General features: G+C 45.4%; 1 protein-coding gene and 1 long non-coding RNA gene across 4 annotated transcripts in view; one reads left to right on the top strand and one right to left on the bottom strand.

Annotated features, from left to right (window-relative positions):
* The window catches only part of LOC137528444 (uncharacterized), a 141025-nt gene that overhangs the window by 63984 nt on the left and 50106 nt on the right, over positions 1 to 26935 (bottom strand). The window lies entirely within an intron of this gene.
* NEK6 (NIMA related kinase 6) overlaps positions 11758 to 26935 on the top strand; it is a 345606-nt gene continuing 330428 nt past the window's right edge. Inside the window, exon 1 of one of the 3 annotated variants that reach the window (XM_068249732.1) lies at positions 11758 to 11864. The gene's annotated coding sequence lies outside the window, so the exon portion shown is untranslated. Of the gene's footprint in view, positions 11865 to 15681; positions 15777 to 26935 lie in introns of those variants that run through there. The other 2 variants (XM_068249735.1, XM_068249736.1) reach the window with 2 other exon arrangements.

Below are 26935 nucleotides of genomic sequence, written 5' to 3'. Positions count from 1 at the left end.
TCCTATGTTAAGTATAGGAACTTTTGTACGGTTCAAAGGATCCATTCCTTCCGATGCACGAGTGCAAAGTCCCAACCTGAGGCACTTTTCTGGATAAGTGGATACGTTTCCCATAGAAGCCTATGGTGGAAACACATCCATTCTGAAATATACAAGTACGTCAACAGACAGACCACCTGATGATGTATACTTCGAGTATTGTGTTTACCTTTACAATTCATACACAAATGGGTAGCTGTGCTGAGTAGCTATGCTGAGACTTAAATAATAAGGGAAAAGCAGGAGCTGAAATATGGGGTCAATTTACATACAAAAAAATATTTAATCCTCTGCTGTCAAACACATACAACAAGCTGGATCTCTGATAGAAATAATAGCAACTAGGTTACCAAAATGGAAGATCTTCGCTTCCAAAAAGGACCACAGTGATTTTGCACTAGGCGAATTCACTACAAGTGTGCCTCCTTAGAAATGGCTCCTACTCTACCAACCACAGTCAGCAAGCAAGCGAGCAGTTTCATATTCTAGAACCTGAAATTTAAGCTGAAGTAATTCTATTTCTTAACTTTTAAACAAAGGGAACTCTGTCCAAAACTACAAAAGGTATTTGCCAGAATTAGACTTTAAATAAAGGTAAGCCAAGGTATTAATTGTACACTCCAATAAAAATAGATAAGCAAAGGGAACCTAAAGCAGAGAAAACAAAACTGTTTAACTTATTTGAGGCTTCTACCAGCCTCCTGAAGCAGTCCTGTGTAGAGATGGCCTGAACCTCCGACTTTCGGTTTGCAAACCGGGTTGGCGAACTTCCGCAAAAGTTCGGTTCGCACAAACTTTCGCGAACCGCAATAGACTTCAATAGGGAGGCGAACTTTGAACTAGAAACACTTATGCTGGCCACAAAAGTGATGGAAAAGATGTTTCAAGGGGTCCAACACGTGGAGGGGGCATGGATGAGTGGGATAGACGCCAAAAGTCCCGGGGAAAAATCTGGATTTGACACAAAACAGCAGCGTTTTAAGGACAGAAATCACATTGAATGCTAAATTGCAGGCCTAAAGTGCTTTAAAACATCTTGCATGTGTATACATCAATCAGGGAGTGTAATTAGAGCACTGCTTCACACTGACACACCAAACTCACTGTGTAACGCACCACAAACAGCTGTTTGTGTAGTGACGGCCATGCTGAACTGGTGCGCACCATGGTGAGAGTGCAGGCCGTGGCGGTTTTCAAGGCCATATGGTCGCCGGGCTGTGGTAGCTCAATGATAGAACAACAGTGACTGTCCAGCTGATCAAATTTGGTCTGTCCACAATGCAGCAACGACCTTATTATCTTTGGTGTGCCACTCCCCGAGACACTCATATAGCTGTCGGTCATTACTTCATTGTGATACGCAAGCCCATTCACCGCGGCAAGGTAATGATCACGAAGAGGAATTGACACATGTACATGCCTTTTGTTTAGCTGCCTTAAACATTCAGGAATCCACCTGGTGTCCTGGACCCTGTTGGTGGTGGCGGAGAAGGCAGTCAAGAGGCCTGCGGGCAGAGGTGCTGTGTGGAGAGCGACTTAGTCTTGGGGCAGGCAGTCACACGGCGTGCAGGCAGAGATGCTGTGTGTTGGGACTGACTTAGTCTTCGGGCAGGTCTAACCGTGCTTTGCAGACCACGTGGTCAGATGGACCCTTGACCCAACGCTATGTGCCAGAGATGACACCATTTGCCTTTCAACATCACGGTACAGTTTGCGTATCGCCTTTTTTTGAGAAATAATTGCATATCTTCCACTGCGGTGTGTGGATTTGCTTTTGTGTGCTGCTTTCCCTCAGGTGGTCATCCTATTGCAGTTTGTGCTTTGTAATCATGTGCCTTCGTAAAGGTAGTTGTCCCTACCCGGGTCTTGGTCTTTCCACGGCTCAATTTTCGGTGGCAGAGAGTACAGATGGCATTGCTCTCATCTGAGGCAGACACAAAAAAATTTCCACACCGCTGAGCCCTGGGGTGATGGCACTTTGGTGGTGGCGGCCGACTGAGTGTTAAGTGGGGTTCCAGAATCAGAGCAGGAGGAGGAAGATATGTCACGATTCCGTGCGGAAGCTGAGAAAGATGAGGTGTTCTGTGTTAAATAGTCAACTACGTCCTGACAATCTTGGGGGTTGATTGCTCATGCCTTCTTCTGAACACTGTACTTTGGTCGAGGGCCGCATGAAATCACGACAGTGCGACCTCGAACAGACCTGCCAGGTGGCCTGCCTCTGCCTTTTGTTTTGTCCATATTGAGGGAGGATGAAGTGAAAGGTATGCACTGACTTGACTAATACAATGCGCAGTCAGTCACACAGGTGCAGTTAACAGGTATGCACTGAGTGGTATATCACACAGTGTGCGCTCACATAGGTAGGTGGGTGCACTACGAACAACAGGTAGTTATATTTAGTGATGGGTATTACAATGTGCACCTGTCACACACAGACAGGTACCGGACAGGCACAGTGACACTGCCTGCGCTCACGTAGGTAGGTGGGTGCACAGTGAACAACAGGTAGGTAGGTATATGCAGTGATGGGTATTACAATGTGCACCTGTCCACACACAGGTAGTCACTGAATGTGCTGGGCCTGGCAGTGGCACACACAGTAGGAATTACCAAGGCTATCTATGCAACACAAATGTCAGTGGGACACACACACACACACAAAATTAAAAAAAATAGATCACAAGAACAAGATTAGCACTCAAAAGAGCTGTTGAGGGGTGCTTTTTTAGCAATAAGAATCAGCAAGGAGCAAGCTAAGAAGCCTACAAGAGCCTAACTAAGCTTTCCCTATGAGAGTCTGCAGCAGCTTTCCCTTCCCTAATTAATGCAGGCACACGAGTGAGTGAAAAGCCTGAAGCTGCCTGCCTTTTATAAGGGCGGGGGGGGGGGGGGGGGGGGGCTCCAGGAGGGAGTGTAGCCTGATTCGCTACAATATGCCTGCTGACTGTGATGTAGAGGGTCAAAGTTGACCCTAAATGATGCAGTATAGGAGGCAAATCGAACCGCCATAAAGTTCGTGTGCGAACGCAAATCATCGAAGTTTGCCGGGAACCGTTTGCCGGCGAACCATTTCGGCCATCTCTAGTCCTGTGCCTGCGCCATGATTCTGCAATGCTCCTGTCATCCACAGCGCCCCTCTTTCAGCTGGCGAGTCGGCGGCCACTGGCCATGTGTGTCCTCAATCATGCTCCTATTGCCGGAACCATTCTGTGCATGCACAGTAGAGATTTTTACGTACTGTGCATGTGTAGAACATTCCGTCCATGGAGGCGTGCAGACCGGGCCATGCATTGAACTGAAAGAGGGCCATTGCGAGTGACAGGAGCATCATAGAATCACGCCACAAACACAGGATGGCTGCAGGGCGCTTTAGGTTTCATTTAATTATGTGCACTGCTACACCCCTTAACCACTGCATTGATCAAAGGGACCAGCAAGGGTTTATGCGCAAGGGTTAATATTGATTTGAGCTGCAGTGAAGCTAAGTCTAGGGCCTGCCGCTGGAGTGGGTATATGTGCTCCACTGCAGCTGCTCTGCATATTCGAATGGGGGAGAGAGGTTGGCACACTTTCACTAAAGAAACTGATGGACAGATACGGGGGGGGGGGGGGCAGTGCTTACTAAGAGGGGCAGATAGTAGCCATGCTGCTTACTAAGGGGGAGGGGGAGGGGGATGATATATATATTTGGGTTGACTTATATATGGGGTCAACTTAAAGTTGAGGGTGTATGTTATTTCAATTAAAATGCTTTACTGTGGAGATTGACGCATACATACAGCAGAAACACAGTGAATTATTTTTTGATAATATGGTATCTAGGTCTCCATTACAAATTCCCACAGTTTGCTACTGGGCACATTCTGGCAGAATAAATATTGGTGGCAGCTTGTGGTTGTGATCATCTCGAGAAGTGAAGGGAAGGACTGCACCCGTTGTTCTGCCTCTTGTGTAGTATATAGTATAAATCACTTCATACAAAAACTGGGGATGTTTGCACTCTCAGCCTAAGTAAACACTGTAGTAATGCATATCTACTGCCTTTCTGTATACACACATGAATAAAGACATTCTTTGTGTAACTCTCCTCCCACCATTTTTCTTGACATGTGATGATGACTGTATCTATCACAGCTAGGGTTGCCAGGTCGGCTGATGGAGAAAACCGGACAGGGGGTGGAGTTAGGGGCGGAGTCAGAAGCGCACTTTTATGTAGAGTGGGGCTAAGCAATGGTCTTTTTAAAAAATGTTTTTTACAGTATTTATATCGCACTGACATCTTCTGCAGCACATTACAGAGTACATAGCCATGTCACTAACTGTCCTCACCAGTACATGCACATAAGAGACCACTTTTCACCAGTAAATGCACATAATAAGAGACCGCTTTTCACCAGTAAATGCACATAATAAGAGACAGAGCAGAAAACTATTACAAAACTGGAAAACTATGCAAATAATGCAATGCATTTATGGCGTTTTTGCACAGTGAAGTGGTCGATTTCTTGCGGGAAGTTTTAAAATTTATTTTTTTTTTCCCACCAAAATTTTTTATTGAGAACAATAAAGTGGACATACATAGGCATAAAGTTAAAATATAAATCTGCGCATACATGTATGTACACATTTTGAGCAAATATAACAAATATAACAGTATAACAGTATAAATTGCGTTGTACAATAGTATGAATTCAAGTGTAAAGTATAGTAAGCAGCGGGCTCAGGCGAGATTGAATGAGATTGAAAGTCACGCCTGGACTATACGGAGGGGAGATAGAGCGGAGCCAATGCACACAAAGAGCGGAAATACAACCAGAGAATTATGGGTCACTCACTCACCATATCTCCAGACTCCTGACCTTACCTTGCTTCCTTCGCAGATGCAGAATCGCATTGCAAATGACGTGAGTGACGCACGTCATGCGTGCGTTGGCAACGCAGCGTTGGCGTTGCCGTAGCAACGTCGGGAAGCGCGGGCTCGTGGGCGGTACTTAAGCTGGCGTAACTTACGCCGCGTAAGCTGGCTGGCTGTGCCTTTGACTGTCAGCCAGGCAGCGAATCAGCGGTCGCGCAGCGCTGGTGGACGGGTGGCGGCAAGTGGCAAAAGGCATAAAACCGGACATCTTAATTGTCCGGTTTAACATGCCTTTTTGGACAGGACACAGCGGCCAAAAACCGGACTGTCCGGTCTAAAACCGGACACCTGGCAACATAACTGTATATTAAAAACAAATTATATATGATAATTTATATGCGTTGGTTAAAAAGTACACAAAATACATGTGCCCACGTTCTACTGCTACTCAAGTAGCAGTAGAATGTGACACAGTAATGCCTTCCCAGAATCATGTAACACAGCAGTGCCCTCTCAGACCCTTGTGACACAGGAGTGCCCTCTCAGACCCTTGTGACGCAGCAGTGCCCTCTGACTCTTGTGACGCAGCAGTGCCCTCTCAGACTCTTGTGACGCAGCAGTGCCCTCTCAGACTCCTGTGACGCAGCAGTGCCCTCTCAGACCCTTGTGACGCAGCAGTGTCCTCTCAGACCCTTGTGACGCAGCAGTGCCCTCTCAGACTCTTGTGACGCAGCAGTACCCTCTGACTCTTGTGACGCAGCAGTGCCCTCTCAGACTCTTGTGACACAGCAGTGCCCTCTCAGACTCTTGTGACGCAGCAGTGCCCTCTCAGACTCTTGTGACGCAGCAGTGCCCTCTCAGACCCTTGTGACGCAGCAGTGCCCTCTCAGACTCCTGTGACACAGCAATGCCCTCTCAGACTCTTGTGACACAGCGGTGCCCTCTCAGACTCCTGTGACACAGCAATGCCCTCTCAGACTCTTGTGACACAGCAATGCCCTCTCAGACCCTTGTGACACAACAGTGCCCTCTCAGACTCTTGTGATGACACAGTGCTCTCTCAAAATCGTGACACAGCAGTGCCCTCTCAGACTCTTGTGATGCAGCAGTGCCCTCTCAGACTCTTGTGACACAGCAGTGCCCTCTCAGACTATTGTGATGACATAGTGCTCTTTCAAAATCATGTGACACAGCGGTGCCCTCTGATTCTTTTGATGCAGCAGTGTCCTCTGATTCTTGTGATACAGCAGTGCCTTCTGATTCTTGTAATACAGCAGTGCCTTCTGATTCTTGTAATACAGCAGTGCCTTCTGATTCTTGTAATACAGCAGTGCCTTCTGATTCTTGTAATACAGCAGTGCCTTCTGATTCTTGTAATACAGCAGTGCCTTCTGATTCTTGTAATACAGCAGTGCCTTCTGATTCTTGTAATACAGCAGTGCCCTCTGATTCTTGTGATGCAGCAGTGCCCTCTGATTCTTGTGATGCAGCAGTGCCCTCTGATTCTTGTGATGCAGCAGTGCCCTCTGATTCTTGTGATGCAGCAGTGCCCTCTGATTCTTGTGATACAGCAGTGCTTACTCAAGATTAAAAGGGGGGGGGGGGGAGGGGGGGCGTAGTGTTAGTGGGGGAGGGGTTAAGGTTAGGCAACTTTTAGGTTTTTGGCACCGCTAGGGGGTTCTTACTGATATTTTACTAGACGCCATCTCTGGCACCCTTCGTATAACGGGCCCTTTTTTCATGTTTGTGAGACAGGGCCCCCTGGTGATTATGCCGCCGGGTGAAAAGGGTACATCACTGATAATAAATAGAATATGGGTAACTGAACTGATATTCAACTATGGTCTTCCCTCATCTCTCTCACTAAGGCTCCCCTACCTATGCCTAACACTTACCAGCCCTCTATTAAAAGTGTTTGGTGGTAGTCTATAAAATGATAATGAGAAGGCTGAGGCAATGTTAAGACATTACTAGGATGACTAATACGAAAAATTGGCTGTGGCGATGCTATAATACGTTATTGTGGTGATTATTACAAAAATGTTTAGTAGCCGCTAATTAAATCGGTAATGTAGTCCATGTGCCATAATTGCATCATTGCATGCTAAAAGTCAATAGTTGGCATCGGTAAACATTGATAACTACTCACTCAGAGGCGTAACAATTGACCCTGCAAGGAATGCAGTTGCAGGGGGGCCCAGAAGGCGCAGGGAGCTTTGTGGGGAAAGACTGACAACTAAGGGCATGTAGAGCAAAAACTTTCTGCTCTCTACACAATTGTAATAATGACTGCATCTGCTCAGCCACTGATAAGGAATCATAGAATATTTTGCAGGCAAAGATTTGTAAATAGTCCTTATTCAGTGTTCAGCAGGGTTTTGTGTACATCACTGTTCTACCCCCAGCCTTTCTACCCCTCCCCAAGTGCTTTGTACTGTAGTGATGCATGAGGAGTCTGTGCATGGAGAAAAAAAGCTTTCTGCTCTGTGCATAATTGTTCTAATGACTGCATCTGCGTAGCCACTGATAAAAGTTTTGTAGACAAAGATTTGTAGACCGTCCCTATTCAGGGCGGAGGGGGCCCCATCCAAAGTTTTGCAGGGGAGCCCAGTGATTTCTAGTTATGCCCCTGTACTCATGTAAAACTGAATGTTATGTATAAGATATGTCATGAAAATGACTGTAAAATAACTTGAAAATGTCAATCAAAAAAGATTGAAAGCGGTAAACATTGATAACTGAAACCGCTAAAGTAGTCCGTGCACCATAGTTATACAGTTGGCATTGCCAAATACGATATTAACATTGTGCTCTATGATGTACCACAATTACCAGGAGCGAGTGGGAGCCATAATTACCTGCCTTCTCATTCCAATTCTCTCTGCTCCTTATCACCCAAATCTGCTAAATCCTCAGTGTCTATTAATATATAATTAGGTCTGCAGACAAACAGTGGAGGAGAGTTTCAGTATCACACCCTACTTACATGAATAGACCTGTAAAAAGAATAGCAACAGAGAATTCCTACCCCCTGCACCTACTTATGCAAAAAGATGAGAACGTTTCCATTGCATTTAACAATGTCAATAACATCCATCATCCAAATTTTTGAAATAAGGAAGAGGAACACCTAAACCCGAGACAAAGAAAAAAAAGTTTTGTTTTATTAACTTTGGGCTTACTTCTGCTCTCCCCCCCCCCCCCCCACACACACACGTTAAGTCCTCCCAGTCCCCTTTTCTGCGCTGTTGTCAGCCCCATTAAAATCTGCTACCCTGGCCATGCGTAGTCCTTGCCATACCCCGCTTTGATCATGGTCTTAAAAGCCAGAAGCATTATGCACATGCGCAGTTACAAATGTCTACTACGTGTGCGCATGCACAGAATACTCCCAGTCTGGCCACTAGAGCGTGATCAAGGAGGTGCACAGCCAGGTCCATGCATGCACAGTAGCCTGGTTGCGGACTTTACAGTGGCTGACAGCAGCTCAATGGGGGACCAGTATTGTATTGGAAAGTGCCATACAAAAGGAAGCTCTCTGTTGGTTATACTTTTACTTCTCCCTGCCTCCTCCCTTGTAGTGATGAGTTGCCGTAACAACCGTACCACTGATATTGGCCTGAACACACGGACATCACAGTGACTGACAGCACGTTTGCGCCAGTGGTAGCCACCGTCTTGGTCCATTTCCTAGTGATGTGTCAGCTGTTGCCATGACAATGTGTTCCTATTAGGGTGGGGTGGAGTAATAGTATAACCAACCTTCCTCGGCTCAGTACCTAGTGGTACAAAGGTAGGGATAAATAAGCAATTGTTTAAATAAATATATTTATAGAAAAAAAAGGAGTGGAGGGAACTATGTTAAACTAATACTCTTGTACCTAGCAAGGTATGTTATGGCTGATGTGCAGCACTAAAAGGAAAGACCCTTCGTGTAAATGTCTCCAGCCACATTACAACTGCTTACGCTCATTTGCTCAGCAAGATTCTGTTGAATAGACAACCAACTGCCAGACAATTCAAGTAGCTAGAGAATGAGTGTTCTACTACTCTAGTTAGAGGGAACCTGTACTGAGTAAAAAATTTTAAAATAAACACATGAGGTAACTTCAAATGAACATTACATAGTTACCTTGCCATCAGTTCCTCTAAGAAGCTCACCATTTTCTTCTGACAATGATCCCTTCCAGTTCTGACAACATTTTGTCAGAACTGAAATATATCAGTTGCTGACAGTTACAGCTGAGAGGAGAACTGATGTGTCCATGTTTCCCTATGGCTCAAGTGGGCGATATTACAGTTTAACTGTGTACTGACCAGTAAGCAGTTACGGGGTAATAGCCATTTTCAGAATGGAGGACGGAGAATTCCATTGATCACAGTGGACAAACAGGGCACAGGAGCGGATAAAGAGATTGATGAGTAGACTACACAGCAGGTAAGTATGACTTGTGTATGGTTATTTTGACTTTTAATTTTCAGTTCAGGTTTTCTTTAATAACTGCCCTTACCATGTATATCAGAACCACTTCTATGAATGCTACTTTAAGGCAGAGGTCACACTTGTCTTTCAGTTTTCTACACTTTTCAGAAAACTGAAAGACAAGTGTGACCCCTCCCTTACAGCAGCTAATGTAATTTATAGAGAAAACTGACAAATTGCGAAAGATGTCAGTTTTTTTCTGCGCACAAAATCTGCATTCAAGTGTGACCTAGCCCATTGATTAACATGAATTCTCAGTTTATATCAGTTTTTCTGCGCAGAAAACGCGCACGAAAGCAGACAAGTGTGACCCCCTGCCTCAATTTCAAGGGGAGAAATGTGAAATTGTACTTACCTGGGGTTTCACTAGAGAGGATTGGGAGAACTCAGAGGGACTTGATAGACTGTGCGGGGCTGGAATAAGACCCAGGGAAGTACCACTCCACTTTATGCCTCCACTTAGGGTATCTTTTAACAATGGTTGATTAACCGCCACATACAAGCTGTCCCATTGATAGGAAACTTCACTCCCCCCACCTCGGGTTTTCTTTAGGCCATGTACACATAAATTTGGCCAGTAAAAACCGCCTTGGTGATTATTTTGTGTGCACTTAGTGTGTGTACAGTGACTGCCTGACATTGCCTAAAGATATACATTAACTACATGATAACCACCAGCAACAGTAACCTTGCAACCCGAGTTTCCAGCGCAATGCCCAACGAGCTGGGAAGGGTCCTGGTGTGCAATGTCCATTATCCAAGTGGACGTAGAGGTAGCATAAAAAGTGGTCTGAATAAATTGAGGACTGAGCCCAATGCCGTCCCCCCCACCCCCCGTTTTTCCCACCCCTTCCCTTGGTGCCCTACACTGCCTTGCGGCCCATCTCACAGGGGTCATAAAACAAATACGGCCATCATGATTTTCACACCCATAGCAAGTGTAGTCACAAATACATCTGATCTGAAGCAGAGGCGGGACAAGGTCCTCCAGCACCCAAGGCTGAGACACCAAAGTGCGCCCCTCCATCCCTCCCACCCCAGCCGTCACACACTGATTGCTATTAAACTAAGAGGTGCCACAGGGCCCACAACCTCCCCAACACCTTAATATCTAGTTATTTGGCTTGCAGGCACTGCCAAGTATCCCCTTTTCTTATTTCTTTCTGCTTCAAACACAATTATGAATGACAGCTGAATGAATTGTGCGCCCCCTCCTACACTGCGCCCTGAGGCTGGAGCCTCTCCAGCCTATGCCTCGGCCCGGCCCTGATCTGAAGTATAGTCCCCTGTATAGGAGGAAGGGAAGGTTAGTAGATGGGGCCCTTCACAGCTCTGGGGGCCCCTGCTGTCGCAAGGGCTGCTCCCCTCCAGTCACTCACTCCCCTGCTCTGAAGGCGGAAATGTAAGAAGATGGGATGCATGGAGTGCATCAGGAGGGAGGCAGCATCAGAGGTGAGTTAACCACCTGCCAAATTGTTCTTACTCACCCTTAGGCTTGTTCATATTCAAATGGCTGTGTGATCCGAACGCAACACCTGCGATCGCCATCTGCACTGCCTTGTGTTGCTGATCCCATTTACTACAGTGAATGCGTCAGCACTGCGCTTTGCAGAAAAATGCATGCAGCAGTGACATAGCGCATCGCACTGCTGCGCAGCGCATGCAGTCTGAACATCAGACAGTGCACTCTATGCATTTCTGATGTTCTTGCGTGTTGTACATTATATGTGTTGCCGATGCATGGCAGCGCGAATGATATGAACGAGGCCTTAGGACTCGTTCACATCTAGCCAACGCAGATGGCTGTGCGATCAGAACTCAGCGCATCCGATCGCACGCCATCTGCGCCGCTGCTGATCCCATCCATTGACAGTGATGGGATCAGCTCTGCGCTTGCGGGTAAAATGCATGCAGCAGTATGCAAGCGCTTCCCAGCGCATCGTACTGCTGCGCAGCGCAGTAGATGTGAACGGTAGAAGGGCAGTCTATGCCCTTCTACCGTTTCCGCGTTTCAGCACATCATACGCGCTTCCATATCCGCACGGAAGCGCGTATGATGTGAACATGGCCTTACTGGAGAGAGACCGGAGGTGCAAGATTTGGTTCAAAACTAAAATGGAAGAAACAATTAACATTACATTTAAAAAGTTGCATAGGACTTACTTATGCTTATAACATTTTTAAGTAAAATAAAGCTCATATTAACAAAATACAGAAAGGAAAAGTTTGGGCAGGAGTTCTACTTTCAGAAACTCTTCCCACAGTATAGTTATAGCAGCAACACCTCTGTCATCTGAGCCCTGAGGCATCGCACTACTGGGTAGCCTGAGCAGTCCTGGTGTGCACAGTTTCCTCCCCTCTGCTGGGCTCAGGCTCGTGAGCGTGCACAGGAAGTGTGGCGAGAGCGTGCTAGGTGCTTGGCTCTTGGACGTATCAGATAGTTCTCTGCAGAGAGGAGCGCTCATGACCAGCTGAGAACTTTGGGTATGTGTGAACCCCGGGGCTCTAAGGGGAGAGAGCAGAAAGTGACACTGTATCCGCTGGTGACATATCTAAGCTGTTTAGTTAGTTACAGTAACTTTTTACTGCATGAGAGGCAGTGCGAGTCATTACTAATATCAGTGAGTGAGAGCTGACTTCTGGATGTCCAGTGCTGAGAGCAACTTTTCTTGATGTACATGTATCTGTCATTTACAATATACAGCAGTGTGTGTGCATATGTGTCATGTACATCCTACAGCTGTGTGTGTATGTGTCATGTACATCCTACAGCTTTGTGTGTGTGGCTGCTCTGTGCAATGTACAGTATACAGCTGTGTATTTAAACGTGTCACATACATCCAACAGCAGTGTGTGTACATGTACTTTGCAATGTACAGTATACAGCTGTGTGTATATGTGTCATGTACATCCAACAACAGCAGTGTGTGTGTCTGCATTTTGCAATGTACAGTATACAGCAGTGTGTGAATATGTGTCATGTGCATAATATTTCTGTGAGAGTGGCTGTACTGTTTAATGATATACAGCTGTGTGTGGCTGTATTGTGCAATTTACAGTATACAGCTGTGTGTGTATATGTGTCATGTACATCCTACAGCTTTGTGTGTGTCTGCAATTTGCAATGTACAGTATACAGCTGTGTGTGTGGCTGCACTGTGCAATGTACAGTTACAGCTGTGTGTGTATATGTGTCATGTACATCAAATAGCCACGTGTGTGGCTGCACTGTGCAATGTATAGCATACAACTGAGTGTGTGGCTGTACTGTGCAATGTATAGTATACAGCTGTGTGTGTATATGTGTCATGTACAGTATATCCTACAGCTGTGTGTGTGGCTACACTTTGCAATGTACAGTATACAGCTGTGTGTATATGTGTCATGTATACCCTACAGCTGTGTGTGTGGCTGCACTTTGCAATGTAACGTATGCAGCAGTGTGTTTATGTGTGTCATTTACAACCTACAGCTGTGAGTGTGTATATATGAATCATGTACAATGCAGGGCTGTGGAGTCGTCCGGTTTATGAAATCACTGACTCCAGGAACCCAGAAATTGCTCCGACTCCTTGACTCCGACTCCACAGCCCTGGTACCATGTACAGCTGTGTGTGGCTGTACTGTGTAATGTACAGTATACAGCTGTGTGTGTGTATATCACTCCTTTTGTGTCCTACCTGATCATGCACATCTATTACTGTGCACCCATGCTATGCATTTGAGTGAACCTAACTTGCCTAACTCCATGCTCCCATCCAGTGACTGACTAAGCATTACCTTGTACTCATACTGTGCTGTGTGATCTGGTTTTCTTGTATTCCTGTATTGTCATATTGCTGTTTGTCACCCCTAAATATTGTCTGTAACCTAAATTAATGTCCAGCGCTGCGTAATATGTTGGCGCTTTATAAATACAACAAATAAATAAATAAATAATAATATGTGTCATGTGCAACCTACATCTGAGAGTGTAGCTGTATTATGCAATATACAGTATGCAGCAGTGTGTTTATATGTGTTATTTACAACCTACAGCTGTGAGTGTGTATATATGAATCATGTACAACGCAGGGCTGTGGAGTCGTCCGGTTTATGAAACCACTGACTCCAGGAACCCAGAAATTGCTCCGACTCCTTGACTCCGACTCCACAGCCCTGGTACCATGTACAGCTGTGTGTGGCTGTACTGTGTAATGTACAGTATGCCGCTGTGTGCAAATGTGTCATGTACAACATATGTTGTACATATATATGTGTCACGTAAAACCTACAGCTTTGTGTGTGGCTGTACTGTGCAATGTATCGTATACAGCTGTGTTTGTGGCTGTATTCTGCAATGTAGCGTATATAGAGATGTTGGCGAACCGGTCGCTATGACCCGGAGTAGTACGGCTGCGCTGGGCCGGCGGTGCGCGGCTTTGATCGCACGCCTGTTGCCGGGTACTCTCTGCGCATGAGCGTGACGTCATGCACATGCGGCAACAGGCACGGGATCAAGGACGCGCACTGCTGGCCCAGCGCAGCCGTACTACTCCGGGTCATAGTGACCCGGAAGTAGTACAGGGTGAGGTGTTCACCGACGACCGGATCGGGAACCGTTCACCTACATCTCTAATCTTATACAGCTGCGTGTGTATATGTGTTACGTTACGTACACCCTACAGCTGTGTGTGTATGTGTATTACATACAACCTACAGCTGTGTGTATAAGTGATGTGTACTAAATCTGTGTGTATGTGTGTGGCTGTACTGTGCAATTTGCAATGTAAAGTATACAATACACAAGAGAAGCAAATGCTCACTCCCAGCCAGAAATCCACCATTTTATATAGTCTACAGACAGCCTGTCAGCCAATCAGGTACAATGGTATACTCCCGTGTCTGTAGTACCAAATCTAGCAGGAATTGCATAGATTCAGGGCTCGTTTCCACTGTTGCAGTGTCGCCTGGATTCCACCGCAGACGACGTCAGATTTCGTGTGCGGCAGGAATGCGGGCGAATTGCCCGCAATGCTTTTAATAGGGAAATCGCATGCGGCTTCGTCATGCGGTTTTCCCCGCGATTCCGCGTGCGATTTCGCAAGTAATGCTATTGAAATTTACACAGGCAGTGACATGGTTAAATTCGCCTGCTTCTTAGCCATGCGAAATTGCATGCAAAATCGTGGGTAAACCTGCATGCGGAAACGCATCCGCATGCGGGTTTCCCCGCGATTTCGCATGCAATTTCGCATGGCTAAGAAGCAGGCGAATTTAACCATGTCACTGCCTGTTTAAATTTCATTACATGCGAAATCGCACACGAAATCGCGGGGAAAACCGCATGACAAAGCCGCATGCGATTTCCCTATTAAAAGCATTGCGGCGATTCACCCGCATTCCTGCCGCACGCGAAATCTGACGGCTCTGCCGTGCAGATTTCCCCCGCACACCAAAACGCACCCACATGACGCACAAGTGGAAACAATCCCATCCACTTGTATTGCCTATGCGAATCCGCATGCAGTGCCTGCATGCGGATTCGCTATACTGGAAACGAGCCCTCAGCAAAAACAGGTGAGAGGTTTGGTCGGACATAATCGTAGACTATGTCACCAGCAGGGGGCACCACCTGCAGGTATACCTCTCGAATACCCCCTCCCTAACCACTAACCTGCATCTGTGTACTGGAAGCTGCAAAAAAGAAATTTAAAAACACAAACAGGAGGGCCCTTCTGTCATGTGCACCAGTGTTTGTGCAATGTATAGTATACAGCTGTGTGTGTATATGAGAAATGTGCAACCTATAGCTGTGTTTGTGGCTGTACTGTGGAATGTACGGTATGCAGCTGTGTGTGTGTGTGTGTGTGTGTGTGTGTGTGTGTGTGTGTGTGTGTGTGTGTGTGTGTGTGTGTGTGTGTGTGTGTGTGTGTGTGTGTGTGTGTGTGTATGTATATATATGTGTGTGTGTGTGTGTGTGTGTGTGTGTGTGTGTGTGTATGTATATATATGTGTGTGTGTGTATGTGTATGTGTCATGTACAACATACAGGTAGGTGTGTGTGTGGCTGTACTGTGCAATAAATAGTATACAGCTATGTGTGTATATGTGTGTCATGTACAAACTACAGCTGTGTATATGGGAGTAGACCATGCAATATATAGCAATATCAAATGGTCCTGGTCTACATTCAAAAGTTAAAGGCTGCAAGAGGGGGTTGTTGTGCAGAGAGAGACAAGTATTCTATGAACAAACTCTCTGCCCATCCCCTTCAGTTCAGGTGGTGCAGCCTGTCACATGCAGCAGCAGCAGTGTGTGTACAGAGAGGAGGAGAGACTCTGTTCAGCTGCCTGGCCCGAAGTCAGCATGGAGCAGCTCTGAAAACTTAGCGGAGCATGGGAGCCAGGAAGTCAGGTATGAGCACAGCCTGTGTCCCTGCTGGGTGCTAGTCAGCTGACACCTGTTGTGACAGGAGGAGAAACAAAGAAGGAAGTCCTGACTCAGTACTTGCTCTCAAGCTCTGATCAGAATCTCCTCCATACCATCTGTATATCTCTCCGCCCCTGCCCCACATGCATCTCTCCCCCTCTGTGTGTCTCTCCCCCTCTGTATGTCTCTCCCTCTCCCCCCCCCCCCCCCTCCCCATGTATCTCTCTCCCTCTGTCCCACACTTGTCTCTTTTTTTTTTGAAAATATAAGTGTCATCCAGATACATCAATTGCAAGGGATCTTGCAAGGATTGTGAGGTATTTATGGTAAATAGATAAGACCCTTAGTTTACTTAACGCCTGCATAGACTCAGACATGGAAAGTTTTTTACATACCCTATCCTGTTCATTGTACGTGGCTGGAGCCTGAAAACAGTTAACTGTATAATTGTATATTACTGAGCTGGCAGAGCACTCAGGGGGGCAGTGATTCCTGGTGGGGGAAGGGGGGGGGGGCGCAGTGCCCCGGCATGCCCCAGTGTAGCGCCGCCACTGCATATATGTGTCTCTCCCCATCTGTATGTCTTTTCCCCTCTGTCCGACATGTGTCTCTCCCCCTCTGTATGTCTCTACCCACTTTGTATGTCTCTCCCCCTCTGTATGTCTCTCCTTTTGTCCCCCATGTGTCTCTCCCCCTCTGCCCATGTGACCCTCCTCTGCCCCCCCCCCCCCCCCCCATGTGTCTCTTTCCCTCAGTATGTCTTCTCTCCCCCTCTGCAACCTACCTCTCTCTCTCTCTCTGGCATCTTGTCCCTCTCTTCCAGAGTGCATCATGTCTGTGTACTGCTATCGCAGTATGTCCCTGCAAAACAGGTGAGGTAAAAAGGATTGTAATCCTGGTCAGATATCTCTCTCTACTACCTGTGTTTCCTCCCATTCCCACTGTCCTGTGCCTTTCCTTCTTTTGCTTGGTTCACTCATAAAAAGGTGTCCAGTCCTGTCCTGTCAGTTTTTGATAGTTGGCATCAGATTTGTATGTGTTTCTATGAATTTGTTCACCCATAAACGTGTACATTTCTAATCCAGTCCAGTCAGTTTTGTATTGGTTTCTATGGTTGTGGTCACACATAAAAAGTGTACATTTCCGGCCTGGTCCTGTCATGTCAGTTTTGTATCAGTTTTCTATGGGTTTGTTCACACATAAAAAGGTGTACATTTTACTGTCCAGTCAGATAAAACTGATAGAAAACTGACAAGGTCGGAAATGTACACATTATAAAAAGGTGTCCAGTCCTGTACTGCTAGTTTTTGAGTTGTTATCAGTTTTGCATGTGTTTCTTTGGCTGTGTTTACACATAAATCTGTACATTTCCAGTCCAGTCATTTTATCCTGTCAGTTTGGTATGTATTTCTATGGCTGTGATTACATATAAAAGGTGTACATCTCTAGTCCAGTCAGGTAAAACTGTTAGAAAACAGATTCAACACTGACAGGACAGTACTGGACCAGAAATGTTCAGATTTATGTGTGAACCAAGTAGGCTAGGGTCACACTTGTCCATGCAGAAAAACATCTGTTGTGCCTGCTGCATTTTTCTGCGCTTAGGCTCCTGTACTTTTTATATGCACGCAGGAAAATCTGACTGCTCATTTGTATGCAAATTGGATTGCAAAATATATAAAACTCAGGCTGACTACACATTATGTAAGTCTGGACTGCAAAATGGAAAGCGTCCCTGGGTAGTGTGCTATTGGACTGTACAGTGTTTGTGACAGGACTGTGCAATAAACAAAACAACTTTGTGAGACTAGAATGTATAATGTATAAACAGCATTATGTAAGTATGAAGAGTACCGTGTGTTCCAAATATGTGATACTGACAGACACAATAGATGAAAACAGACTATGCAATATGTAAAATGCAGCCCCATGTGAGACTGAGCTGTGCAATGTTGTTCAGCTAAATTTGAGTTTGTAAGTAATGCTGAACACATGTCAGAACTATTATAGATTCAGCCTTGAATATGAACAGAGTTTATAATAAAAAAAAAACAAAACATCCTATTTTACCATTTATGCATGTTTGTAACAGCTGTAACATTTATATAAGCAAAATATTCAATTTAGTTGTCAGGATTGTGATTAAAGAATAGTGAGGCTTCAGCAGCGATCCAGTAGTGTATGTGTGTGTGTGTGTGAGGGGGGGCTGGCAGTTAAAGAGAAACTCCAACCTAGAATTGAACTTTATCCCAATCAGTAGCCGATACCCCCTTTTACATGAGAAATATGATTTCCACAAACAGACCATCAGGGGGCGCTGTATGACTGATTTTGTGCTGAAACCCCTCCCACAAGAAGCTCTGAGTACCGCGGTACTCTGGGCAAACTGCCACAATGTAACAATATTCACAGACAGGAATTAGCTGTTTACAGCTGTCTCTAACAGCCAAAACAGCTAGGAGCAGCTACATAACCTGCCCACAGTAAAAATGTCACCATGTAATAAATGTCAGAATGTAAATCGAGGAGAGGAAAGATTTTACAATGAGCAAACACTGACTAAATCATTTATACATAATTATGGTAAAAAATGAAGCACTTTTTTTACTACATTATTTTCACTGGAGTTCCTCTTTAAGAGCAATGAAAAGAGAAAAGAATGGAGCATTCCTAGAACAAGATGAGGAGAAGCTTTCTATTAAATGTGATTCCACAGTCTTTCACATAGTGGCAGGCCCGGATTTACATCACAGGAGCCTATAGGCACAGATGTCCTGGCACCCTAGACTCCACCCTCCATGAACCTAGAAACCCCCAACGAACCAAACCACAAGTGTGGCCTAGCTGTCACTTCTCCCTTACTTCCCTTGACCGTCATACTGTAGGTAGCTACAGGTGCCCCTTAGTATTAGGTAGCCAGAGGTACCCTCAGTATTAAGTAGCTAGAGATGCCCCTGACTGAAGGGAGATCTTAGTGAAATGCTGAGAGCTGGGTGATAAAACTCTCATTTACGCTCTACTCAGGATTCTGCACAGGGAAGGAGGGAGGGAGGCACTAGGGAAGGGGAGTGAGCCGTCTTTCCATCATCAGACGCCTGTAGGCATGTGCCCACAGTGCCTTATTGTAAATCCAGCCCTGCACAGTGGGCTTGATTCACTAAACTGTGATAACTCAAATATCACACCTTATCAGAGTTATCTCGTCCTGTCAACGTTAACACGCCTTATCAGAGTAGCATAGCGAACGCTACAAACTTATGCCTGCTAATTGGCAATGGCACTCGTCCTGCCCTGAGCCCCTGTGGGCTCGTAGCGCTCGCTATACTACTCTGATAAGGAGTGTGATATCTATATTAAGGTGTGACATCTTTGATAAGGTGTGATATTTAAGTTATCACGGTTTAGTGAATCAAGCCCAGTATACGAGTACTACAAAACTGGCCTTACTGTCATAGTCCAATCACATTTTTCATTCATTTCTAGGGTTATAGGAATTAATTTACCATTTGCTTTGTGTGCACTTGGTAGGCCTGATTTACTAAGGTTGGAAAGAAGCAAGGAAGCTAATCCAGCTAAACTGAATTGGAGATTTTAAGTAGTGTTTGTTATTAGGTGGCAAATGTTTGCAGCCTTCTCTTGGATAAAATCACAATATAATGAGGATAGCAGAAAGGTTAGTGAATAAGTGTTTGTGATACTGCAGTGCAGTTGCATGCAAATGAAGTCAAGAACGCACTATAGTGGTATCTGTCACTTCAGCAGGCCAGGTTCATATTACACTACACATTGGCTCACAGTGATCACAGGATCAGGAGCCAATGAAATCGGCTCCTGACCAGATCATGGAGCTCTGCTGTCATAGCGACGGCAGAGCGAGTGGGCTTCAGCGGCGGGAGAGTGGTGCGAACGGCGAGAGCGGCGGGTCCGTGCAACACAAGATTGGTGAGCACATTTTTTGTACCAGCACACTGCTGGTACTCAAGTGGTTAAAGAAGGTTCCAAGTACCATACAATCAATATGCAGCAGTGTTTTCATGCTACTGCTTGTTGTCTCCTAATCCTTCATTGGTGAAGTGACACATTCTAAGAAGAAGAGGTGTGGCTAAGCTATTATGCAATCGCCTTCCTATGGGGGTGAGATGGGTTGTTCCAGCAGTGAAGGGGCGTGGTTCTGGCAACTAGCTTTCAGGGGATTGCAAGACTACTAGTCGGATAAGAAATACAATGCTATGATGGTTACATGACCAAGCTGCTGACCAGCTGTACTACAGTGTTAAGAACCTTTTTTTTAACCTTCTTCATTCCGATTGATGGCTGAAATGATTGTTGGTGAAGATTTCAGGTGTCTGTTATTAGTACAGGCATCCCTTGTTTTCTGCACCTGTCCTACTATGAGCAATAAGAGCTACTACTACAAGCAATAAGCATTGAGCTGGGCTGCATATTTTCAAACTAGTACAGGAGTCCAGTGATATCAATTTAGTGGTCCTCCTTTCCAGATCACGAAATAACCAACACGAATGGGTGCGGTTATTCATTGCTTCCTAGTTGTTTGCTGCTTGTCCACAACTCGTCACCCCCTACCCTCTCCTTAGAGCATTAGAGGAAGTTGCTTGGCTGTAGCTGAGCAATCTGTCTGTACAGCAGTCTTCCTTATAAAGGGCCCATACACCTAACGATTTTCCCGCCGATATACAGCAGATTCGTTCACTGTGATCGAATCTCCTGTGAAATCGTTGCGCAAACGCTGACAGAACGATCGATTTCCGTCCAAAATCAATCGTTCCTATCAATTCCCGTCGATCCGTCCATGCGGAAGATTTCGCTCGATCGCCGGCGGGTCGGGAGTGCGTCGATAGCGGTGTTCGAATGCCCGACGACCGAAGCTAGTGACAATACATTACCTGCTCCGCCGGCGCGTGTCCCCGCTCTCTCCACGGTCACTTCTCCGTGCTTGGGTCTTCCAGCTTCACTGAACTTCCTGTCCCGGCAGGAAGTTTATACAGTAGAGCGCCCTCTACTGTTTAAACTTCCCCGGCAAGAAGTTCAGTGAAGCTTGATGAGCCGAGCACGGAGGAGAAGACTGGGGGACACGCGCCGGCCGGAGCAGGGAATGTATACGGGGGGGGGGGGGCAGCGGCAGCTTCACAGATTGTGATCTGTTTGCAGTAGAGGCAGCCATACGATCCCTCTCTGATCAGAGAGGGATCTATATGTTGGTCGGATCTGATAGCAAATCAACCAGTGTATGGCTACCTAAAGGGTCACCTGGAGTGATTACCAATATTTCTTCTGTCTGACTGTAATTAAGTGTCTTTATGTGTCTTTAGCCAACACAATCACAGAAAGGCTACATGTTGGTGTATGGCTGTAGCCGCCGTGTGTAATGTTTTTTTGCTGACCAGCCAATGAAAGTGTATTTAGGGATAGTCTTCCAAAAAGTTGGGATGTCTATAGAGAATGGTTGATACAGGTTGTGTTTTTGGGTCATTTTAGATAGTTCTTTGCATCACACAAGGTGATGGCAACTAAAAAACAACAACTTTTTTTTATAATGGAATGTTACTGGGAGTTAGGTCACAGTATAATTGTGGGCTGGTTAGTAATTTGATGGTGACATGTCCAAAATATGTTTAGTTTACTGTTATTTCTTTGGACATGAAAAATACAATTCAGGTTGGCAGCTTTTTCTGCATATGGCAAACAGCAAGATCTTCATGTGCTTCTCTGTACTAGAATGTTTGGCAAATACCCCTCTGCTTCCTGCATCTGCACAGATCTATACTGTGTCCAACAGATCACAATATGCCTGCTTGTTGTATATATGTGGGGAAACCTGGCCAGGCTGCCAGTCATTACCTGAATGCTGTCTGATGTATGTATGAGGAGTCATTGGGGATGATGTAATATATGAGACACAACTTGGAAAGAACAGCAAAATACCACCAAGTTCATTTCCAAAATCATGTTCATACAGTGGCGTAGCTAAGGAGCAATGGGCCCCGGTGCAAGTTTTACATTGGGCCCCCCAAGCACTCTATACAAACAATTGATACGGTGCACCAAAACCTGCCAAGTACAGCCATAGTGCCAAAGGTGCAAGTAGGGGATAGGAAACAGTTTGTTAATAATTACTACTATATACATCTATAGAAGTGATTATTACCAACACAGGGCCAATAGAGAGCTAATATTGTGCTTGAGAGAGAGCCCCTCTGACTCAAGGGCCCCAATGTGGTCTTTACCTCTGCAACCCCTATTGCTATGCCACTGGGTACATATGAATATTTACCTCATCTGTACATGAAGCTAAAATTCAACAACAGGCACAGCGATCTTTGGAGATAGACCGACATTAGAAACGTAGGGTCCTTTCACACTGACTCCATCTCATTGCAATCGCAGATGATTGTTATATGGTATATTCACATAGGGTGCGGCACTGTGTGTTCTGAAGGAGTAACACACAGCATGCTGTGCGTGTACCAGACAACAGGTGCATAGGGCTCGTTTCCACCATAGCGAATCCGCATGCGGCGATGAGATGCGGATTCGCTTGTTACACTGAAGTGGCCGGGGCTGTTTCCACATGTGCGGCGTGCAGGAGCGATTTGGCGGCGGGCCAAATATGCACGACGGGACCCACAGAATTCGCCTGCGTCGGGAATCCGTGCGAATCGACCCTAATGTATTTAATAGTAAAAACGCATGCGTTTGTTACATGCGTTTTTACCCGCGATTTCGCGTGCGATTTCGCACCTTTTTCAATGTTATTTTGCCCTGGCAGTGTCATGGTTAATTTCGCATGGCACCGTGCCATGCGAAATCGCACGCGAAATCGCGGGTAAAAACGCATGCGGAAACGCATCCGCATGCGTTTTTACAAGCGTCGGAATGCCGGCGAAATCGCGTCGCAACAGTGGAAACGAGCCCTTACAGTGGCAGTGCATGCAACAAGACTTTTCGGCACCATTGCATTGATCCTGCTAGATCCTATAATTGTCTCCAGAATCATTGTACAAAATGTCTGTCTTTTGCTGGTAGATTTAGATTCTCTAACTTAACAAAAAACTTTGGATGGGGGAGGGGACGACGACACAAAAATGGGACAGCTAATATGACTCCCCCGATACCCCCAGCAATTACAACCCTGACTAATACTGTTTAACACAATTAAAGGACTGTAGGGAGATGGACATGTTTTTTTTCCTTTTGTGCAATACTACTTGCCTGGCTGTCCTGCTGATCCTCTGTCTCTTATACTTTTAGCCATATACCCTGAATAGGCATGCAGCATATCAGGTGTTTCCGGCTTTAATGTCAGAACTGACAAGATTACCTGCATGCTTGTTTCTAGTGTTATTCAGACACTACTGCAGCCAAAGACATTAGCAGGGCTGCCAGGAAACTGGTATTGCTTAAGGAGGAATAAATATGGCAGCCTCCTTATACCTCTCCCTACAGTTGTCCATAGACTTTCATTTTACCTTTCACATCTAACTCAGCGTTTTGGAGCGTTGCGTTTCAACGCTCCCAGGAGCTTTTTCAGGGCTGTTTACAGCCGAAGTTGGCTGTTGGCGTTTCAATGATAGTCAATGGAAAACGCCAACTTCAGCGTTTTCAAAGCGTTTTCATAGCGTTTTACAGCTGACTTGTTCACTTGTTTTTATAGAAGAAAAAAAAAAGGACGTTTTCATATGAGCTGTACAACGCTTTGAAAACGCTATGTATTGGCGTTAAGCAAAAGGCTGAGTTTCAGCCTTTTCTACCGCAGCCTCTAGTGTGAAAGAGCCCTAATAGACAATGCCAGTTGCCTGAACTGCTGTGCTCATGCTCTGCCTCTTATGCTAGGTATACACAATACAATTTTCTGGCAGATCTATCTGCCAGATCAATTTTTACCTGCATGTCCAATCTGAAATTCGATCGATTTTCTGATCGTTTTTTCCGGTCTATTTATGTTCACCTCTATGGAAATCGATCGGAAAATTGATCGAAATTCAGATCGGACATGCGGAAAAAATCGATCTGGCAGGTAAATCTGCCAGAAAAGTGTATTGTGTGTACCTAGCATAACACTGTAAGTCACTGACTCAGAACGAACATGCCAATCAGATGCTTTGACCCTGCTCTGACTCCATAGGCCGTGTGCATGTTGCAGGTGTGTGACTCGAACACAACTAAAGCCTAAAGCTCAGCATGACAGCCAGGCAATGGGTATTGTTTATAAGGGTATGAAGATGGCAGCCTCTGTATCCTCTCACTTCAGGTTCCCTTTAAGTGATGGCAGCCTCTAACTTCAGGTTCCCTTTAAGTAGTGGCAGCCTCCCACTTCAGGTTCCCTTTAAGTAGTGGCAGCCTCCCACTTCAGGTTCCCTTTAAGTAGTGGCAGCCTCCCACTTCAGGTTCCCTTTAAGTGATGGCAGCCTCTCACTTCAGGTTCCCTTTAAGTAATGGCAGCCTCCCACTTCAGGTTCCCTTTAAGTGATGGCAGCCTCTCACTTCAGGTTCCCTTTAAGTAATGGCAGCCTCCCACTTCAGGTTCCCTTTAAAGAGACTCCGTAACAAAAATTGCATCCTGTTTTTTATCATCCTACAAGTTCCAAAAGCTATTCTAATGTGTTCTGGCTTACTGCAGCACGTTCTACTATCACCATCTCTGTAATAAATCAACTTATCTCTCTCTTGTCAGACTTGTCGGCCTGTGTCTGGAAGGCTGCCAAGTTCTTCAGTGTTGTGGTTCTGTGATGCATCTCCCTCCTTCAGGCCCCTCTCTGCACACTGCCTGTGTATTATTTAGATTAGTGCAGCTTCTCTCTGCTCTATTATCTTTTACAAGCTGGATAAATCGTCCTCTGAGCTGGCTGGGCTTTCACATACTGAAGAATTACATACAGGCACAGCTGTCTGCACTCTGCAGGAAGAAACAGCCTGACACTTCAGTGGAAGATAGCTGCAGAGGGAAAGAAGCACACAAATGATCTCTTGAGATTAAAAAGGAAGGGTGTATACAGCCTGCTTGTGTATGGATGTATTTTCTATGTGTGGACATGCTGTACATCAACCTACTTCCTGTTTTGGTGGCCATTTTGTTTGTTTATAAACAAACTTTTTAAAACTGTTTTTAACCACTTTTAATGCGGCGGGGAGCGGCGAAATTGTGACAGAGGGTAATAGGAGATGTCCCCTAACGCACTGGTATGTTTACTTTTGTGCGATTTTAACAATACAGATTCTCTTTAAGTGATGGCAGCCTTTCACTTCAGGTTCCCTTTAAGTGATGGCAGCCTTTCACTTCAGGTTCCCTTTAAGTAATAGCAGCCTCTCACTTCAGGTTCCCTTTAAGTGACATTGAACAGAAACAGTTAAAACGTGTGTCATGCATGTATATTACAAATGTTGGCTGCAGTGTTTTGTGGTATTGGTATCTGGGCTCAGATATCGTAATTTAATTAAATGGGTGCAGTCACCATTTGCCTTGAAAATCACAGACTCATTGTTCTCTGGCCATACCAAGAGCGTTTTATACAGTAGCTTTTTGGATTAAAACACATTGTAGCATTCCAGAATTATTAAAAAATAGAAGCTGCAGGGTGCTTGGTAAACAGTATGAATTCTTACCCAACAAAATGAAACACCCAGCACACATTGTACCAAGTGTTGCGAAAAGATTATGAGCATTAAAATGACTTTATTTTCCATTCCATGCTAATGTCTATGTGAACATAACCTAATGGTGAAATATTTGTTTTCAATATAAAGCCCAATTCTAGGAAAAGTAGTATTTTAGTTTTGGATACTATAATTAATATGACCTGAATTTGGATTTTTTTTATTGCTGTCTTGCACCACCATCCCCCAAGCTGGAAGTGGGGATAACTGAGACAGCAAAAAAGAAAAAAAAACAACAGAATACAGTATTTGCAGAGTGGGGAAGTGCATAGCTACATATTGCAAATGTCTATCCAGGGCAGTTTGTTGGCTAAATTGCTACCAGGGCGAAGGCGTACAAATTGAAACCCCCTGCCCCAGTATGGGTTAGCCAGCCTCATTTTGGGACAATTTGGGACCACCACCTCAAAGGAGAACAGTAAGGGGGAAAAAAAAAAAAAAAAAAAAAAGGGAGTTTAACTTACCTGGGGCTTCCTGCCCCCTCCCCCCTCCAGGCGTACTGTGCCCACACTGGGACAAAACTATCCTCCGGTCCCCTGATGCGGCTTACTTCCTTTTTTTTTGCGACCACTGTATCTGTGCAGGACGCTCCCAGCAACGTAAGCAGAAGCGAGGCTGCATGCGGCCAGGGCTGCGCATATGCAGTGGCCTGCGACATTTGCAAAATCCCGGAAGTGAGCCGTGGCTGGGGACTGGAGGATCGGTTTGTCCTGGCGCGGGCACAGGACATCTGCGGGGGACTGGTAGAAGCCCCAGTTAAGTTGAACTTTTTTTTTTTCAGGTGGGTGATTGAGATACTACTGCAGCCAAAGAGATCAGCAGGACTCCGGGCAACTGGTATTGTTTACAAGGAAATAAATATGGCAGCCTTCATATCCCTCTCAGTTTAACCATTTGCGGACCGCAGTGATAGAGATCTACGCCCTGTTTTGATGGGCTCCTGGCTGGCAGGGCGTAGATCTCTATCACCGCCGCCGCCGCTCCCCGCCGCAATCGCGCACACCGAACCGGATGCACTTAGCTGTCTTATGACAGCTAAGGCTTCCGGGTATCGGCAGGAGCCGTCACTGATTGGCTCCCTGCCGTGTGATCGCTGTGAGCCAATCACAGCGATCACCCTCCGAAAGGCAACATAGTTGCCGTTCCGCCTCCCTCTCCGCCTCCCTCTCCCTGTCACTGTGGATCTTGTGTGACAGGGAGAGACGCACAGCCTGCAGCCGTGACAGGCTGTGCGATTTTAGTGTAAAAAAAAAAATCTTTTTATATCCAGATCTCCCCCAACCACCTATATATATATATATAGATCTATATATATATAGATCTATATATATATAGATCTATATATATAATATATATATATATATATATATATATATATATATATATATATATATATATATATATATATATATATATATATATATATATATATATATATATATAGGTCTATATATATTTTACTGGATTGTGAT

Source organism: Hyperolius riggenbachi, chromosome 8, assembly GCF_040937935.1.
Source record: "Hyperolius riggenbachi isolate aHypRig1 chromosome 8, aHypRig1.pri, whole genome shotgun sequence".
NCBI lineage: Eukaryota > Metazoa > Chordata > Amphibia > Anura > Hyperoliidae > Hyperolius > Hyperolius riggenbachi.
The sequence above is the reverse complement of the archived record's forward strand: the minus strand, read 5'-3'. Positions and strand labels throughout refer to the sequence as shown.